Here is a 14,631-nt window from a genome sequence, read left to right as displayed (position 1 = left end):
TATTGAATACACAGTTTATAGTATTATTTATATTAAATACACAGTGTATAGTATTATTTATATAGGGAACACAGTGTGTAGTATTATTTATATTGAATACACAGTGTATAGTATTATTTATATAGAATTCACAGTGTATAGTATTATTTATATAGAGAACACAGTGTATATAATTATTTATATAGAATACAGTGTATAGCATTATTTATATAGAGAACAGTGTATAGAATTATTTATATAGAATACACAGTGTATAGTATTATTTATATAGAGAACACAGTGTATAGTATTATTTATATAGAATACACAGTGTATAGTATTATTTATATAGAGAAGACAGTGCATAGTATTATTTATATAGAATACACAGTGTATAGAATTATTTATATAGAGAACACAGTGTATAGTATTATTTATATAGAGAACACAGTGTATAGTATTATTTAAATAGAGAACACAGTGCATAGTATTATTTATATTGAATACACAGTGTATAGTATTATTTATATAGATTACACAGTGTATAGTATTATTTATATAGAATACACAGTGTATAGTATTATTTATATAGAATAGAGATGAGCGAACAGTGTTCTATCGAACTCATGTTCGATCGGATATTAGGCTGTTCGGCATGTTCGAATCGAATCGAACACCGCGTGGTAAAGTGCGCCATTACTCGATTCCCCTCCCACCTTCCCTGGCGCCTTTTTTGCTTCAATAACAGCGCAGGGTAGATGGGACAGGAACTACGACACCGGTGACGTTGAAAAAAGTAGGCAAAACCCATTGGCTGCCGAAAACATGTGACCTCTAATTTAAAAGAACAGCGACGCCCAGCTTCGCGTCATTCTGAGCTTGCAATTCACCGGGGACGGAGGTTTCCGTCCAGCTAGCTAGGGCTTAGATTCTGGGTAGGCAGGGACAGGCTAGGATAGGAAGGAGAAGACAACCACAACAGCTCTTGTAAGAGCTAAATTCCAGGGAGAAGCTTGTCAGTGTAACGTGGCACTGACGGGCTCAATCGCCGCAACCCAGCTTTCCCAGGATCCTGAATGGAACACACTGACAGTGTATTCCCGTATACCCCATATATACACCCCAAATCCCCGTTCCAACGGTGTGCCCCCCCACCTTCACCCCAGAAATACCCTGCAAGTCCCCTAGCAATAGAATTGGGGCTATATACACCCACAATTTTTGCTACTGGTATACAGTGCCATTGTCTGACTGGGAATTCAAAGAATATATTGGGGTTATGTGCACCCACAATTTTTGCTACTGCTATACAGTGCCATTGTCTGACTGGGAATTCAAAGAATATATGGGGGTTACATGCACCCACAATTTTTACTACTGGTATACAGTGCCATTGTCTCACTGGGAATTCAAAGAATATATTGGGGTTATGTGCACCCACAATTTTTACTACTGGTATATAGTGCCATTGTCTGACTGGGAATTCAAAGAATATATGGGGGTTACGTGCACCCACAATTTTTGCTACTGCTATACAGTTCCATTGTCTCACTAGGAATTCAAAGAATATATGGGGGTTATGTGCACCCACAATTTTTACTACTGGTATATAGTGCCATTGTCTGACTGGGAATTCAAAGAATATATGGGGGTTACGTGCACCCACAATTTTTGCTACTGCTATACAGTGCCATTGTCTGACTGGGAATTCAAAGAATATATGGGGGTTATGTGCACCCACAATTTTTACTACTGGTATACAGTGCCATTGTCTGACTGGGAATTCAAAGAATATATGGGGGTTACGTGCACCCACAATTTTTGCTACTGCTATACAGTGCCATTGTCTGACTGGGAATTCAAAGAATATATGGGGGTTACGTGCACCCACAATTTTTGCTACTGCTATACAGTTCCATTGTCTCACTGGGAATTCAAAGAATATATGGGGGTTATGTGCACCCACAATTTTTACTACTGGTATATAGTGCCATTGTCTGACTGGGAATTCAAAGAATATATGGGGGTTACGTGCACCCACAATTTTTGCTACTGCTATACAGTGCCATTGTCTCACTGGGAATTCAAAGAATATATTGGGGTTATGTGCACCCACAATTTTTACTACTGGTATACAGTGCCATTGTCTGACTGGGAATTCAAAGAATATATGGGGGTTATGTGCACCCACAATTTTTACTACTGGTATATAGTGCCATTGTCTGACTGGGAATTCAAAGAATATATTGGGGTTACGTGCACCCACTATTTTTAATACTGGTATACAGTGCCATTGTCTGACTGGGAATTCAAAGAATATATGGGGGTTATGTGCACCCACAATTTTTACTACTGGTATATAGTGCCATTGTCTGACTGGGAATTCAAAGAATATATGGGGGTTATGTGCACCCACAATTTTTACTACTGGTATACAGTGCCATTGTCTGACTGGGAATTCAAAGAATATATGGGGGTTATGTGCACCCACAATTTTTACTACTGGTATACAGTGCCATTGTCTGACTGGGAATTCAAAGAATATATGGGGGTTATGTGCACCCACAATTTTTACTACTGGTATATAGTGCCATTGTCTGACTGGGAATTCAAAGAATATATGGGGGTTATGTGCACCCACAATTTTTACTACTGGTATATAGTGCCATTGTCTGACTGGGAATTCAAAGAATATATGGGGGTTATGTGCACCCACAATTTTTGCTACTGCTATACAGTGCCATTGTCTCACTGGGAATTCAAAGAATATATTGGGGTTATGTGCACCCACAATTTTTACTACTGGTATATAGTGCCATTGTCTGACTGGGTTTTCAAAGAATATATGGGGGTTACGTGCACCCACAATTTTTCTACTGCTATACAGTTCCATTGTCTCACTGGGAATTCAAAGAATATATTGGGGTTATGTGCACCCACTATTTTTACTACTGGTATACAGTGCCATTGTCTGACTGGGAATTCAAAGAATATATGGGGTTTACGTGCACCCACAATTTTTGCTACTGGTATACAGTGCCATTGTCTCACTGGGAATTCCACAAATAATTTGGGGATTCATTCACCCTACATCTCAGGCTCTTGCCATATTCACCCAGGTTGTCAGTGCTGCACCAGCTCGTTCCCAGACAGCTCGGCCCGAAAAACACGTTACCTATATAGAGGATTTGGACAATGAAGACAACATGTTCTAAATCTAATGTCTGCACCTTCTCCAGAATTAAAATAAAGGCAGCGTTTAACTTTCAAATAGCACTGCACAAAGGAAGAGCTTATCAGCTTGTCTCATGACATGCTACTGAAAAGTTTAATTTGTGTATCTTAATGTAAATATAGTTGTATAAGCTTTTTGGGTTTTAGGCACTGCCAAGTTATTTATTACCACCCGCTCCCTTATAATGATGATGACGCCAAAGTCACTGTGGGTGTTCAGAGCTCACAGCTTTGGGTGACATTTGTCTTGCTCTCTGTCGGTACCAGCTGTCTTTTTGGATACCGTAAAGTTATGTTGACTTTATTAACAGCTATAGAAGCTTTAGCCAGGTTGTGACGGTGTGTAACCCTAACAACACTAAGTGGGATACACATTAATAGTCAGTCTATGTACGCTAAACGTATCACTGAAGTAATTTTTTTTCCCTCTCCCCTAATATAAGAAAGGAACAGACATTAGACCTAGACCGGGGTTCGAGGCTTGAAAAAATCCAGTATTATTTGTTCTTCATGATGTGAAATATGTGTTGAAAAGCAACCCAAGATGAAGTCAGCCATGTGTGCCAGTGTGTTACTTGGCATGCCTTTGCTGGCCCCAACTGTAAGGGTCACTCTCCATTTCCTCCATTTTCCACTCCCCTTCACACCATTTGTGGTGAAGCAATGGGATGCACTGAAGTGCACCCTCTAGCCTCGTGTGGGATAGGGACATCAGATGCCACTCCAACCCCCTCGTCTTCCTCCGCCAGCCAACGGTGCGAAGATGAGAGGAGTGTGCTCTGAATGTTTTCTGCCTAGCAGAGGCTAGTTCTCACTTACGAAAATGGCCCCACTTTGACCTGTATATCAGGCACAATGGTGTAGGTTTCAAAGAAACATGGCACCAACAAGTTGGAAAACGTGGGCCATGCGTGGACCGTGTTTGAGTCTGGCAAGCTCCAGATCTGCTACCAGGTTCCAGCCATTATCACAGGCGCAAAAATGCCAGGCCCCAGGTGTAGCAGGGAAAAAAAATGCCATCTCAGCCAGGATGGCATCCCTGACCTCGGAGGCACTGTGCTGTCTGTCCCCCAAGCTGATCAGTTTCAGCACGGCCTGCTGACATCTCCCCATGCCAGTGTTACAGTGTTTTCCGCTAGTAGCTGGGGTGGAGGTTGCAGCTTCGTAGGGTTTCAGTCTACTCCTGCCATGAATTTTGGCCTGGGAGAGGAGATAGGCCACCCCAGTTTGCACCCGGGGAACAGACTCCACCACATTCACCCTGCCTGTCATTAAAGATAAGCACTGCAGCATCCCTGACCACAGGCGCTTGTCCATGTGTCGGTGGTCAAGTGGACCTTGCAGCAAAGCGCAGAGCTCTGGGCCCGACTGATGTTATGGGACACATGCAGGCGCAAGGCAGAGACAGCACACCAAGAGAAGTAGTAACGGCTAGGCCCAGCATAGGGAGGTGCCCCAGCTGCCATCTGCTGACGGAAGGCCTGGGTCTCCAGAAGCATAAACAAACACCAACATCTCCAGGGCCAGCAGTTTATCGATGAGGCTGTTACAGGCTTGGGCATGGGGGTGGGTTGTATTGTACTTCTGCCTGCAATGAAAAGCTTGGGAAATGTGGAGTGGCTGGGAAGAGGCGCATGATGGTGCAGGCCAAAAGGGCGCATGAGGGTGAACTCCCCAATGTGTCAGAGATAGGTGTGTAGGTGTCCTTGCATCATATACTTGCACCATATTTGGCTTTGGAAGTTAATTTTGTGCCAAAAAGTGGTTAAGACAGCGATCCCTCAGCTACTCCCGTTACACTGTCTATTGAAGTTACCATCTGTGGAAGTGGACCACCATTTCTAAGATCCCAAAGGAAGCAGGCAAGAGATGTGCAGTTCAGAAAAAAAGATGAGAAAATAAGTTTAGGCTGTAGAGCACAGAGGGATCGGAGAGGACAGAGCTGGTGTCGGCCAGGTATTCCCACAACATGCGCCTATACTTGTCCCTCCTGGTGACACTAGGCCCCTGAGTGGCAGTAATTTGTCCAGGGGGGCCATTAACGTGTTCCAGACCTAGGAATAAGTCTTCCAACAGGGTAGAGTTTTGCATGCCTTTGCTTCTACCCACTGTTTTTGCTGCTTAGCTTCCCTCCACATCTACACTGCTTTAGCCCCTAAACATCACCCCAGTTTATGCCTTTGCTTCTACCCTGTTTTTTTGTTGAATTAGCTTCCCTCCACATCTACTCTGCTTTCACCCCTAAACATCACCCCAGTTTATGCCTTTGCTTCTACCCAGGTTTTTTGTTGATTTAGCTTCCCTCTACATCTACACTGCTTTAGCCCCTAGACATCACCCCTGTCCATGTGGGGTCGGTGGCCTCGTCATCCACCAACTCCTCTTCCAATTGCGCACTGCCCCCTTACTGCAAACCGCACATGACCACAGCTTGCCTTGATGGCAACTGTGTCTCATGATCCCCACTTAGGTCCAGACAAGTCGGTGGCGGGTCCAAAACCCCAAAATTGGAAGGAAATGGCAGATGCTGCAGTATTTCTAACACCTGTTCCTGGTGCTCGGGCCTGGTCTGTGTTGTACCCTGCACCCTGCTTAACGCATCTGCCATATCCGAAGTTGTGCTGAGCGCATGCTAATGTTTCGTGTCCAGTGCAATGGATGGGATGGGATTTCACATAAGTCTGCCACCCATGGCCACTCATGGTTGAGCAACTGAGGGAGTTGACTTTGACGAACCCGAGGGTTTTGGAGTTGGAACTACATCAAAGGTCTGTGCTGCTCACACACTCTGCTCAACACATGATATGTTTAGTGCCAGCAGTGTGGAGACGTCGCACAACAGCCGTTGTTCCAGCAGGTACAGGCGTTGTAGGAGTGCATAGAGGCTAGCAGCGGCAACTATACACTTTAAAAACTATCCGCACAAGCGCCACACTTTCACCAGTAGCTCAGGAACATTGGGGTACCTTTTTCAAAAGATTAGCAGCAATGAGTTAAAAACGTGGCCCAGGCATGGAATATGTTGCAGGCTGCCAAGCTACAGAGCCAATCCCAGGTTACGGCCATTATCACACATGACAACATGCCTGGGCCCAGGTGCAGTGGCAAAAACCACATTGCCGTCTCATCGAGGATGGCATGACTCACTTTGTAGGCAGTGTGCTGTCTGGCCCCCAAGCTGATGAGCTTCAGCACGGCCCGCTGACGTCTCCCCACACCAGTGTTGCAGCGTTTCCAGCTCGTAGCTGGGGTCAATTTAACAGCGGAGGAGGGTGGTGTTTCAGCCCTCCTCCCAGGAAAGTTGTGTGGGGAGACAAGTCAGGCCACCACATTTTGCGACCCGGTCCACGCCTCAACTACATTCAACCACTGTGCCCAAATTGAAAGGTAGCGTCCCTGTCCGCATGCACTTGTCCATTCGTAACTGGTCACGTGGAACTTTAGGGCTAAGCGCTGAATTTAGGGACCGCCTCATGTTTGGGGGAAAGTGCTGGTGTGGACGGCACAGTGCGGTGGCGCAGTAGACACTCTGCCCAAAAAGGGCAGAGTGTCCCCCAGCCGGGATTCCAACATCTCCTGGGCCAGATTTCTTGAGATGAGGCCGTTGAAGCCTTGGGCATGTGGGTGGGTTGCGCTGTACTTTAGCATGAAATTAAAGGCTTGGGAGATGGGGAGTTGCTGGGAAGAGGCGCATGATGGCGCGGGCAAAAGGAGAAATGGCAGGAAAAGGTGAGGATAAGGGTGAACTCCCCAAAGTGTCAGAGGCAGATGTGGAGGTGTCCTGGCTCCTGGTCTGGACTGCAGCACCAGCCCTGTCAACAGTGGAAGAGGCAGTGGCCGCCAGGCCAAACGACGATTATCCTGCGCTTGCTCTCACCCACTGAGCCCAGGGCTTGCCTTCCAAATGATGGCACCCGCAAGAGGTGGTGAGATTCCTCTCCGCAGATCTCCAAACCATCTTGGACTTGCAAATTGCACTAAATTTGTCATGTAACTGACATGTATATGATGAGTCTATCCATTGTCTGTTCATTTTGGTGAAAGTCAGCCTGTCAGCTGACAGACAGCTGTGCTTGTCAGTGATGATGTCACCGGCTGCTTGTACCCCCAGTTTTTGCTGCTTAGCTTGCCTCCACATCCACACTGCTTTTGCCCCTACACATCACCCCTATCCATGCCTGTGCCTCTAGCCATAAGTCTGCCACCCATGGAAACTCATGGTGCAGAAAGTGAGGGAGCTGACTCTGAGGAACCCTTGGGTTTTGTAGCTGGTACTCCATCAAAGGTCTCTGCTGCTCACACACCCTGCTGAACATACGGTATCTAGGGTTAGAGCGTGTGGTGACCTCGCACAACAGTAGGTGCTTCAGGCAGATGTAGGCCTTGCTGGAGTGTATTGCGGCTAGCTCCAGGTACTGTAGACTTGGGAAAGTGGGTGTCCAAGTGCCGCACTTTCACCCTTAGCTCAGCTAATTTGGGGTATGTTTTTAAAAATCATTGCACCACTACATTGAACATGTGGGCCAGGCATGGAACGTGTTGGAGGCTGGCAAGCTCCAGAGCCCTCCAACAAGCTAAAAAACCTGGCCCCAGGGGCAGCGGGGATAAACAAATTGCCATCTCATCCAGGATGGCATCCCTGACCTCAGAGGCAGTGTGCTGTCCGTCTCCCAAGCTGATGAGCTTCAGCCCAGCCTGCTGACGTCTCCCCACACCAGTGTTGCAGCGTTTTCAGCTCGTAGCTGGGGTCAATCTAAGAGCGGAGGAGGAGGAGGGTGGTGTTTCAGCCCTCCTCCCAGGAATGTTTTGTGGGGAAACAAGTCAGGAAAATTCTTGAAACGGGAGAGTTTTGCATCTTTGCCCTTGCTGCCTATGGACATCCCTTTGCCTCTAGCCACCATTTTCCCTGCTTTGCTTGCCTCCACATCCACACTGCTTTTGCCCCTAGACATCACCCCAGTCCATGCCTTAGCTTGTACCCCCAGTTTTTCCTGCTTAGCTTGCCTCCACATCCACACTGCTTTTGCCCCTAGACATCACCCCAGTCCATGCCTTAGCTTGTACCCCCAGTTTTTCCTGCTTAGCTTGCCTCCACATCCACACTGCTTTTGCCCCTAGACATCACCCCAGTCCATGCCTTAGCTTGTACCCCCAGTTTTTCCTGCTTAGCTTGCCTCCACATCCACACTGCTTTTGCCCCTAGACATCATCCCTATCCATGCCTCTTCCCCTAGCCATAACTCTGCCACCCCTGGAAACTCATGGTGCAGAAACTTTGGTTGCTGACTTTGAGGAACCCTTGGGTTTTGTAGATGGAACTCCATCAAAGGTCTGTGCAGCTCACACACCCTGCTCAAGATATGGTATTGTAGGGTTTCAGCGTGTGTGAATGACGGACAACAGCCTGTGTTTGGACAGATGTAGGCCTTGCTAGAGTGTTTTTAGGCTAGCAGCGACTCCTGTGCACTTGCAAAAGTGGGCGCACAAGCGCCGCATTTTCAACAGTAGCTTCGGTACATTTGGGTATGTTTTTAAAAAACTTTGCACCACTAGGTTAGACGTGGGCCAAACATGGAACGTGTTGGAGGCTGGCAAGCTCCAGAGCCGCTACCAGGTTCCAGCCATTATCACAGGCGTAAAAATGCCAGGCCCCAGGTGTAGCAGGGAAAAAAAAAATGCCATCTCAGCCAGGATGGCATCCCTGACCTCGGAGGCACTGTGCTGTCTGTCCCCCAAGCTGATGAGCTTCAGCACCGCCTGCTGACGTCTCCCCACACCAGTGTTTTAGCGTTTGCCGCTAGTAGCTGTGGTGGAGGTTGCAGCGTCGTAGGGTTTCAGTCTACTCCTGCCATGAATTTTGGCCTGGGAGAGGAGATAGGCCACCCCAGTTTGCACCCGGGGAACAGACTCCACCACATTCACCCTGCCTGTCATTAAAGATAAGCACTGCAGCATCCCTGACCACAGGCGCTTGTCCAAGTGTCGGTGGTCAAGTGGACCTTGCAGCAAAGCGCGGAACTAAGGGCCCACCTGATGTTGAGTGACACGTGCTGGTGCAAGGCGGGGACGCCACACCGGGAGAAGTTGAGACGGCTAGGGACGGCATAGTGAGGTGCCACAGTTGCCATCAGGTCCGGGAAGGCGGGAGTTTCAACAAGCCGGAACGCCAACCTCTCCTGGGCCAGCAGTTTAGCGATGTTGGCGTTCTAGGCTTGCGTGGGTGGGTGGTTAGCGGTGTATTTCTGCCGGCGCTCCAATGTCTGAGAGATGGTGGGTTGTTGTAAAGAAGCGCCTGATGGTGCCTTTGATGGTGCAGGAGAAGGAGATAAGACAGAAACAGGGGAGGATGAGGGAGAAGTCAACAAAGTGGCGGAGGCAGATGAAGTGATGTCCTGGCTCGTCCTCTGGAGTGCATCGCCAGCACTGTGAGCAGAGGCAGTGGCATGAACGGCGGGCGACGTTTGTCCTGCCGTTGCTGCCTGCCACTGATTCCATTGCTTGGATTCCAAATGACGGTGCATTGAAGTGGTGGACAGGTTGCTCTTCTCAGGGCCCCTACTCGATTTCGAGAGGCAAATTGTGTAGACGACACTATATCTGTCCTCGGCGCATTCCTTGAAAAAACTCTACACCTTCAAGAAACGTGCCCTCGATGGGGGAGTTTTTCTGGGCTGGGTACAAAAGGGAACATCTTCGGACATTCCGGGTCTGGCCTGGCTTCGGCAAAGCAGCTGACCTCTGCCTCTGGACATGTCTCTGCCTCTAGCTACCCTTTTTGGTGCTGCACCTGCCTCAACATCCACACTACTTTCCCAGCTTGACATCTGCCTTGTCCAGGTGGGGTCGGTGTCCTCGTCGTCCACCACCTCCTCTTCCAACTCCTGTCTCGCCTCCTCCTCCTGCACAATGCGCATGTCAACTGGCTGCCCTGACGGCAACTGCGTCTCATCGTCGTCGATGAGGGTGGGTTGCTGGTCATCCGCCACCAAATCGACCGGAGATGGAATGGAGGAGACTCTAGTGTTTGAGCATCTGGACACAGATACTCGTCTGTTAGGTCCGTGGAATCGCGAAATGGAGGGGCAGGTTGCGGTACAGTCAAAGGAAGGGAGAACAGCTCTGGGGAGCAGGGACAGTTGGGGTTATTGTTCTGGGAAGATTGGGAATTTTGGGTGGAAGGAGGACAAGACTGTTGGGTAAGAGGAGGTAGAGGCTGACTGGCTGGTGGACAATGTGCTTTAAGCGTTATCCGACAGCCATTGCAAGACCTGTTCCTGGTTCTCGGGCCTACTAATCTTTGTACCATTCAGCCTAGTTAATGTGGAACTTTTGTGCAAAGCGCAGAACTTAGGGCCCGCCTGATGTTAAGGGACACACGCTGGTACAAGGCTCAACTCACCCTAAGTGCCAAAAACACTGCTGGTGCAAGGCTCTACTCATGCCAAGGGCCTCAATCTCTGCTGGTAGCTCAGCTTAAGGTCATGTAACTTTGTTTGGAAGGGCTCATGTTAAGGGCTAGAAAAGTGAATTTTGGAAGGTCTTACCACATCACACACACACACACACACACTCAAAATGACAGTTAAGGGTGAGGGCTTTTGGAATTCCCATTGCCTATTCCATTTGTGGTTGTCATGGGGAACGTGATTTAAAGGGGTGGTTGTTACTGTTTGTTGAGCTTAAATTGGGGTTTGTGTCCATCCATTTGGGGAGTAAAGAAGGTTTCCAGGTATTTTCCCACTTTGATAGAGGTTTTTTTGAATGTGGAAAGTGTGTAGTTGTTAGGCAGTGATGTTGGGGTAATAGAGGGGCTTTGGTGTGTTAGATGCCCCCAGACATGCTTCCCCTGCTGTCCCAGTGTCATTCCAGAGGTGTTGGCATCATTTCCTGGGGTGTCATAGTGGACTTGGTGACCCTCCAGACACGGATTTGGGTTTCCCCCTTAACGAGTATCTGTTCCCCATAGACTATAATGGGGTTCGAAACCCGTTCGAACACACGAACATTGAGCGGCTGTTCGAATCGAATTCCGAACCTCGAACATTTTAGTGTTCGCTCATCTCTAATATAGAAAACACAGTGTAGTGTATTATTTATATAGAATACACAGTGTATATACAATTATTTATGAAGAATACACAGTGTATAGTATTATTTATATAGAGAACACAGTGCATAGTATTTATATAGAGAACACAGTGTGTAGTATTATTTATATTGAATACACAGTGTATAGTATTATTTATATAGATTACACAGTGTATAGTATTATTTATATAGATTACACAGTGTATAGTATTATTTATATAAAATACACAGTGTATATACAATTATTTATGTAGAATACACAGTGTATAGTATTATTTATATAGAGAACATAGTGTATAGTATTTAAATAGAGAACACAGTGTATAGTATTATTTTTATTTAATACACAGTGTATAGTATTATTTATATAGAATACACAGTGTATAGTATTCTTTATATATAATTCACAGTGTATAGTATTATTTATACAGAATACACAGTGTATAGTATTATTTATATAGAGAACACAGTGTATAGAATTATTTATATAGAATACACAGTGTATAGTATTATTTATATAGAATTCACAGTGTATAGTATTATTTATATAGAGAACACAGTGTATAGTATTATTTATATAGAATACACAGTGTATAGTATTATTTATATAGAATACACAGTGTATAGTATTATTTATATAGAATACAGAGTATATAGTATTATTTATGTAGAATACACAGTGTATATACAAATATTTATGTAGAATACACAGTGTATAGTATTATTTATATTGATTACACAGTGTATAGTATTATTTACATAGAGAACACAGTGTATAGTATTATTTATATAGAATACACAGTGTATAGTATTATTTATATAGAATAGAGTATATAGTATTATTTATATAGAATACACAGTGTATATTATATTTATATTGAATACACAGTGTATAGTACTATTTATATAGAGAACACAGTGTATAGTATTATGTTTATTGAATACACAGTGTATAGTATTATTTATATAGAATACACAGTGTATAGTATTATTTATATTGAATACACAGTGTATAGTACTATTTATATAGAGAACACAGTGTATAGTATTATGTTTATTGAATACACAGTGTATAGTATTATTTATATAGAATACACAGTGTATAGTATTATTTATATTGAATACACAGTGTATAGTATTATTTATATAGAGAACACAGTGTATAGAATTATTTATATAGAATACACAGTGTATAGCATTATTTAAATAGAGAACACAGTGAATAGTATTATTTTTATTGAATACACAGTGTATAGTATTATTTATATGGAGAACACAGTGTATAGTATTATTTATATAGATTACACAGTGTATAGTATTATTTATATAGAATACACAGTGTATAGTATTATTTATATACAATACAGAGTATATAGTATTATTTATATAGAATACACAGTGTATATACAAATATTTATGTAGAATACACAGTGTATATTATTATTTATATTGAATACACAGTGTATAGTATTATTTATATTGAATACACAGTGTATAGTATTATTTATATAGAATACACAGTGTATAGTATTATTTATTTAGAGAACACAGTGCATAGTATTGTTTATTGAATACACAGTGTATAGTATTATTTATATAGAATACACAGTGTATAGTATTATTTATATAGAATACACAGTGCATAGTATTATTTTTATATCATACACAGTGTATAGTATAAATTATATAGAGAACACAGTGTATAATATTATTTATATAGAAAACAGTGTATAGTATTATTTATATTGAATACACAGTGTATAGTATTATTTATATAGAATACACAGTGTATAGTATTATTTATATAGAATACACAGTGTATAGTATTATTTATGTAGAATACACAGTGTATAGTATTATTTAAATAGAATACACAGTGTATATACATTTACTTATGAAGAATACACAGTGTATAGTATTATTTATATAGAGAACACAGTGCATAGTATTATTTATATTGAATACACAGTGTATAGTATTATTTATATAGATTACACAGTGTATAGTATTATTTATACAGAATACACAGTGTATAGTATTATTTATATAGAATTCACAGTGTATAGTATTATTTATATAGAATACACAGTGTATAGTATTATTTATATATATAGAGAACACAGTGCATAGTATTATGTTTATTGAATACACAGTGTATAGTATTATTTATATAGAATACACAGTGTATAGTATTATTTTTATAGAGAACACAGTGTATAGAATTATTTATATAGAATACACAGTGTATAGTATTATTCATATAGAGAACACAGTGTATAGTATTATTTATATAGTATACACAGTGTATAGTATTATTTATATAGAGGACACATTGTATAGTAATATTTATATGGAATACACAGTGTATAGTATTATTTATATAGAATACACAGTGTATAGTATTATTTATATTGGGAACAGTGTGTAGTATTATTTATATTGAATACACAGTGTATAGTATTATTTATATAGAATTCACAGTGTATAGTATTATTTATATAGAGAACACAGTGTATAGAATTATTTATATAGAATACAGTGTATAGTATTATTTATATAGAGAACAGTGTATAGAATTATTTATATAGAATACACAGTGTATAGTATTATTTATATAGAGAACACAGTGTATAGTATTATTTATATAGAATACACAGTGTATAGGATTATTTATATAGAGAACACAGTGTATAGAATTATTTATATAGAATACACAGTGTATAGTATTATTTTTATTGAATACACATTTTATGGTATTATTCATATAGAATACACAGTGTATAGTATTATTTATATAGAATACAAAGTATATAGTATTATTTATATAGAATACACAGTGTATAGTATTATTTATATAGAATACAAAGTATATAGTATTATTTATATAGAATCCACAGTGTATATACAAATATTTATGTAGAATACACAGTGTATAGTATTATTTAAATAGAGAACCCAGTGTATAGTATTATTTATATTAAATACACAGTGCATAGTATCATTTATATAGGGAACACAGTGTAATATTTATATTGAATACACAGTGTATAGTATTATTTATATAGAATTCACAGTGTATAGTATTATTTATATAGAGAACACAGTGTATAGAATTATTTATATAGAATATACAGTGTACAGTATTATTTATATAGAATACACAGTGCATAGTATTATTTATATAGATTACAGAGTGTATAGCATTATTTATATAGAATACACAGTGTATAGTATTATTTATATAGAATAAACAGTGTATAGTATTATTTATATAGAATACACAGTGCATAGTATTATTTTTATATCATACACAGTGTATAGTATTATTTA

The sequence above is a fragment of the Leptodactylus fuscus genome, chromosome 4 (assembly GCF_031893055.1).
Source record: "Leptodactylus fuscus isolate aLepFus1 chromosome 4, aLepFus1.hap2, whole genome shotgun sequence".
NCBI classification, from domain to species: domain Eukaryota; kingdom Metazoa; phylum Chordata; class Amphibia; order Anura; family Leptodactylidae; genus Leptodactylus; species Leptodactylus fuscus.
This window is presented reverse-complemented; position numbering follows the sequence as displayed.